Here is a 6,987-nt window from a genome sequence, read left to right as displayed (position 1 = left end):
CCAACCTGAGCTGGTGCTGCCTGACTGTTCTGCTGATTTGCTGGGGCAGGAAGACGAGGTGTCTGCTGATTCTGCCTCTGAAACTGACCTCCTCCTGACTGATTGCTCTGACGACTCTGGTACTGATGCTGAGGATACTGCCTTTGGAACTGCTGATACTGCTGACGCTGCTGATGCTGCTGAGGTGGACGCTGGTTCTGCCTGAACTGCTGAGGTTGATTGCCTGAGAAACGAGGACGACTGCTGCTTACAGGCTGGGGTCCACTGATCTTGCGCTTACGATCTTCCATCTCCTTACGCTTCCTTTCTGTCATGATTGCTCTGTCAATCAGGTGCTGGAATGTCGGGAATGTGTGATTCATCAGCTGATACTGCAGAGGGTCAACCAAGCCTCTCAGGAAACGGTACTGTCGCTTGGCATCGGTGTTGACATCTTCAGGAGCATAGCGAGACAATTGCAGAAACTTGTCCCGGTACTCACTGACAGACAATGGCCCTTGCTTGAGGGCCAGGAACTCCTCTTTCTTCACTGTCATCAGACCTGCAGGCACATGGTACTGACGAAAGCTACCTCTGAACTCTTCCCAGGTGATGGTGTCGGGGTTGGCATGGGTGGCGAGGTAAGACTCCCACCATGACTGGGCTGCTCCTCTCAACAGACGGGGACCATACAGAACTTTCTCCCTGTCATCGCACTGAGCGGTATGCAACTCCCGCTCCACAGTGCGCAGCCAATCTTCAGCATCCATGGGGTCAGAAGAATGAGCGAACGTTGGTGGATGACCTCTCATGAATTCAGCACGCTTATCTCTAGGCATCTGAGGCATCTGAGGCTGGGGTGGAGCCTGCTGCTGCTGCTGCTGCTGAATGGCGGCCAGAGTCTGACCGATGGCTTGAACTGCCTGAGTCTGCATCAGAAACATCTGCTCAATCGACATCGGGGGCGGGGGGCGGCAGCTGCTGCTGCTGGGGCGCCTCATCTTGCTGACCGGCTTGCTCCTGCTGAGCACGCCTTCCTCCTCTGCGCCTGTTCTCTGACATCTGCAGAACGCAACCACACATCAGAACTGATCTGGCAAAGCTTGCAGCATAAGAAAAGAGTATAGAATCCTCCAACAGCACTGAACAGATGAGCATCTTCACTGATCTCCAACACAGACCACACAGCTTCTCAGATAAAGAGGAAAGTAGAATAAAGGTTTTCCCAACTATATAACTAACTTTATTAACATAATATGTAAACCAAAGTGCAGGGGATACCCACACTCTGGTGACAGTCATTACAAAGATCCAAACCAAACATAGTTCATCATGACAAACATAGATGCACAGGATATAGCAAACTACCCTGTCTAACTAAGACTAACTAAGACCGAGATTAACGCTAAGACTGAAGCTTCTACGTATATATATTTCGTATTAATTACAAGATCCAACTCTAACGATCTATGGCTCTAGAGTTATCTTGGTCTTGCAGGCGGGATTGCCATAAGACTGGTGTCCACGCTGAGGTGAGCGGTACGGGTGCTGAGTCCCGACGGGAGCGGGGGAACCACCATCCAGATAACGACGTTCCGCGCGCTCAGCCCGCAGCTGGGCGATCTCAGCACGAGCCCTACTCAGCTCGTCTAATGCATGGTCCAGCTCCGTGTTTAGCACGGCGGCTAGGTTGACTGTGCTGCTCAACCTAGGATTGCCCTCACCGACAGGTGAGACAATCACGCCTCCTGTGCTGCCAGATGAACGGCGGGGGTAATACTTCAGGTCAAGGCCATCAGCTGCCCCACCGAAAACCGAGCAGTAGTGCGAAAGCGCACGCCGTGCAGCATCTTGCATGGCTGCCTCAGCTGAGTCCCGTTCAGAGATAGAATAGTGCTCTGAGCAGGCCTCCGCTCCCTGGAGACTGTTCTCCGGGCAGCGCACCAAACAGGTTGCCTCCCAGCGGTCCGGGTAGACCCCGCGACTATGCTGGTAGACCACACAGCGATACTCGACGGACCAAGTATGCCGGTCAAATGCCCGACGTAGCAGGGTGTCGAGCGCATCGTGGAAGTGACACCCGCGAGCAGCGTCGCGAGTGATGGGTCGAGCAACCCATCCTTCCGGCTCAGGGTTAGCAGAGAAGTCGGTGTCGTGGCTCGAGCTGTCGTCGCCATCTCCGTCGTCTGGGTCTCCTCCAGCAGCTACTCCAGAAGCTGGGACGCCCAGTGGTGGTGCAGGGGGCGGCTCCAGAGGAAGCACAGGAGAGCAGCTCCTCACAGACTCTATCTCCTGGTGGAGCGAGAAGGAAGAGCTCTGCTGCTCCTGTCGTCGACGTTCCTGCTCCTCACGCAGGCGGTGGTGTAGTCTCTCCAAGTGGCTGGACTGTCCGGCCACGGGACGGCGAAGCGGACGCTCAGCAAGGCGGGAGGGTAAGAAGGGGATGACGGACTTTCGTGCAGTGTGTCTAAGTCGAGCCATCTACAAAAGACATCGCAAGCAAAAGGGTGAGAACAGAATTAATATGACCAGCAAGTAATGAATCATAAGTAAATGAAGGATTGGAATAAAACATAATTTTCAGCAAGGTATAATATATAGTAGAACATAGGTTTGGTCAGTAGGACCAACTTTTGAAGGGATACCAAAGTCAAGGCAGGGACAGAGGTCTATAATCCTTAGAACGACCATTCTACTCTAGGTTAGCGGTCCTACAGTCAGCACGGCTTTGATACCACTTATGTCACACCCGGTTTTAGAAGGCAAACCGAATGCGAACCATGTACGTGCCAGGATCAGTTATTCACGTACACAGCAGTTACATAATATGGACATCATCACACAGTGCTCAAAATAGTATTAATAAGGGAAATAGTCGATTACATCATACGTCTGAGACGTCCATATAGGTCTTACAATAAATCAAAGTGCGGAAAAGAAACGTAGATAACCGCGGCCTTCACAGGCAGCCGACTGGGGGTTGCCGCTAACCCACACCTAGAACTCGTCGTAGTCTTGGAACTCCTGGAAGTCTCCTTCCACAGCTTCATCTTCGCCTGAGCAGTGGTTGCAATGCTGACAACCTGGGGGGGGGGGTTTGGTGTGTAGAGCAAGGGTGAGTACACATCAACATACTCAGCAAGTATCCTGTTTGGCTGTAGTGGACTAGCTTTATGTGGGGATAAGTCAAGCAGTTGCTTTTAGTTGGTCAGATTATTATTTACTAGTAGAAAGCCAAGTTTTAGCATTAACCCAAGTTATTAACCCGATGTACCCTTTCCAAACGGAAAGAATACCACTTACCAGCACCATAATCATAACCAGAACCATCAATCTCATAGCCACCTGTACCACAATGTCTCCGATCAAGTACCACTAATCACTGGAGCTCCCTTGGCCGCTCATAACCGTGAGCACGGCTGATATATCAGTTTCATAACACTCTGCAGAGGTTGTGCACTTTACCCACAAGCCGTGATCCCCTCTTGCCTCGGGCCGATCAAACCCTTAAACACTACCAAGGTGAATAGGCAGGGTTTCACTACGTAGCCTTTACAAAGATTCCCCGGGGCTGTAGCCACCCGTTAGGTTTCCTAAATGCACCGCACTCCTCCCCAAGGGGCGAACCCAAACTTGGCAGAGCGAGCCGCATACACCGAGCCCCATTGACGGCACGACGGCTAAGTGAACTACACCCCGGATCCTCTAATTATTCAGCTAAGGGCACCCCATTCCACCCTCATGGTTGCACTGTTTTCCCGGGCGGTCATCCATAGAACAGGTCCTTACGGAGAGGCACTCGAGAAACCGCTCGAGTCCCCTTGAAAACCACAAGTATAATCATAAAGAAGAACGGGAAAACAGCGTATCACAGATAATCACATCATGTTCATTGATTAGAGTCGAGCAATAGCATCAGACTAAGTAGTAATAATCCGACCCAAATAGGTAAACAAGGACATGGATAACAAAAGCTAGTCAATCCTTAGGTATAAATGTGTAATGCGGGGGTGAATTAAAGAATGAATAGGACAGGGATAGGTCAAAGGACACTTGCCTCCACCAAACGACTGCTGCTCAGGGGCTTCTCCTGCGGGTTCCTCGGGCTCTTCGACCGAATCGTTCTCTATGCGATTGCAAACATACATACATCCACATATTTAATACAAAAGAACAGTACACCATACAAGGAAACAAATAAAGCGAATATGCATCAAGTATGACATTCGATATCGCATTTGTTATGGTTAGAAAGAAACGGGAAAGGGTCTCGCAGGGGGTTAAATCTTATGCGCTAACGATCAATTACAATTGGTTCTTAACAAAATAATTCTGTTATATGCACTAGTGGGAACCTAATCATTTTAAGTTGATCAACATCGCACGAGATAAACAATTAACTACATGAATCAATTAGCATAACGGAATTTTAAATTAAACTTCCTATTTCAATGGCATAAACAGTGATTAGTCTACTTAAAATACAGTAATTATGATCGCAGAAAGTAAATAAAATAAAATAAAAAAAATAAAAAAAACAGAGGGGGGGGGGGCGGTTGAACCGGCCCTAGGGGCGGTTGAACCGGCCCTAGGCGGGGCGCGGGCGCGGGCGCGGCCGGGGCTGGCCGGGCGGCTGAGCCGCTGAGCCGGCCGGTTGAACCGGCGGCCAGGCGGGCGCGGGGGGGGGGGGGGGTCGGGCTGGGCGGCCGAGCGGGCGGCCACAGGCTGGCCGGGGGCCAGGCGCGCGGGCTGGGGGGCGGCTGGGGGGCGGCAGCGGCCGGCCGGGCTGGGCAGGGGGCGGCCGGGAGCCGGCTGGGCGCGGCCGAGGGCCGGCCAGCGGCCACGGCGGGGCGGGGGACGGCCGGCGCGGACAGGGGGCGGCCGGGCCTTGGCCGGGCAGGGAGGGGGAGGGGAGGGGAGAGAGGGAGGAGGGAGAGAGGGAGGAGGGGGGGGGGCTCACCGGTGTCGGGGATCGACGGCGAGGGGCGGCCGGCGGCAGGGGGCGGCGCGGCGACCTAGGGCAGGGGGCGGGTAGGGGGTAGGGGCGGCGGCTTAGGTGGGGAGGGAGAAAATGAGGGGGAGAGGGAGAGGGTTAGGGAATAAGGGAAAGAGGGGGGGGGCGGCTGGGCCTTCCAGGCCCAAGAGGGGGGCGCGCAGGGGCCTGGGCCGGCCGGGGTCGGCCCACGGCGCGGGAGAGAGAAAAAGAGAAGAGAAGAGAGAAAGAGAGAGAAAGAAAAAAGAAAAGATTACTTCCCTGTTTTCGAAATCCGATCTTCTAGATGAATGCGATTGCACTTTCAAAAAAAATGCAAGGGCGGCATGGTGCATCAAACAACATAAAGTATTTAGGGTTTTTATACGTACGGGAATTCCAAACCGAATCCCGCTAAACTTTGGAAAAGGTCGAGGTTTAGCGAGGGGAAAAAGAAAAGGAAAAGGTAACGCCCGAATTTTGGCGAGTAAAGAAAAGAAAAAATTCAACTGCAAAATTCGGGGCGTTACAATAATCCTGTTGAACACAGCCGAACAAAGCACATTGACATCCGGCATCACTTTTTGAGAGACCACCAGCAAAAGGGAGATATCGAAGTGTTTCATGTTAGCTCCGAGAACCAGCTAGCCGATATCTTTACCAAGCCTTTAGATGAGCAGACCTTTTGCAAGTTGCGTAGTGAGCTCAATGTCTTAGATTCGCGGAACTTGGATTGATTTATAGCATACATGTGTTTATGCCTTTGATCATGTTCATTTTGCATTGTGTTGTTTATTTATGGTGCTCAAGTTGTACATGCACTCCCCGGTCCTCACAAGTCCTTTGCAAGTGATGCACAAATTTAGGGGGAGATGTGCTACAACTTGACCCTTTGAGACTAACTGTGTGCTTGAGTTTGCCTGATTTAGTCTCGAAGGTGGATTGAAAGGGAAAAGGTGGACTTGGACCATGCAAGACTTCCACTGCACTCCGATGAAAGAGTAACTTCTTCCAAGTTCATCTTAGTACTCTTATTGCCTTTTTACTCTCAGTTGAAGATTTCGGTGAGGCAATGGGGTTAAAGGGCCAAAATTGATCTCGTTTTGGTGTTTGATGCCAAAGGGGGAGAAAATAAGGCCAAAGCAATAAATGGATCAGCTACCACTTGAGAATTTTGAAAAAGTAGAGTTAGAGTTTTTGTTTGTCAAAATACTCTTGTTTGCTTCTTATTATCAAAAGTTAGTCTCTTGTAGGGAGAATGGTGGATTATGGGACATAGGGGGAGTTTTTGATACTGTGATCAATTTCTATTGGAACAACTCTCTTTATGTCTCTACAAGTGTGTTTGACTTAGAGATAGGAAATTGAGTTTTATTTGCAAAAACAAACCAAGTGGTGGCAAAGAATGATCCATATATGCCAAATTTGATTCAAAACACATTTGAGTTCTTATTTGAATTGATTTTGTACTTGTTCTACTTGCTTTATGTTGTGTTGGCATTAATCACCAAAAAGGGGGAGATTGAAAGGGAAATGTGCCCTTGGGCCATTTCTAAGTGTTTTGGTGATTTAGTGTCCAACACAAGTGCCTAAGTGTCAAATGGTGGACAAAGTACAAATCAAGTATAAAGGTATGTTTATCGGACTTAGTACATTGTTTTAGTGACTAATGTATTGTGTCTAAGTGCAGGAAACAGGAGAAATCGAATTGGAGAAGAGATGGCCTTGTTCAGCCAAAGCCAGCTCTGTCTGGGTGCACCGGACTGTCCGGTGGTGCACCGGACAGTGTCCGGTGTGCCAGGCTGGCTCAGGCGAACTTGTCGCTCTCGGGAATAAGTTAACGGTGTACGGCTATAATTCACCGGACTGTCCGGTGTGCACCGGACTGTCCGGTGAACCAACGGTCGGCTACGCGATCCGCGCGAGACACGTGGCCGAGCCAACGGTCGGGAGGGGGCACCGGACTGTCCGGTGTGCACCGGACAGTGTTCGGTGCGCCAACGGCTCCAAGCCTGCCAACGGTCGGCTTCACCAAA

Source organism: Zea mays, chromosome 6, assembly GCF_902167145.1.
Source record: "Zea mays cultivar B73 chromosome 6, Zm-B73-REFERENCE-NAM-5.0, whole genome shotgun sequence".
In the NCBI taxonomy this organism is placed as follows: Eukaryota; Viridiplantae; Streptophyta; class Magnoliopsida; order Poales; family Poaceae; genus Zea; species Zea mays.
This window is presented reverse-complemented; position numbering follows the sequence as displayed.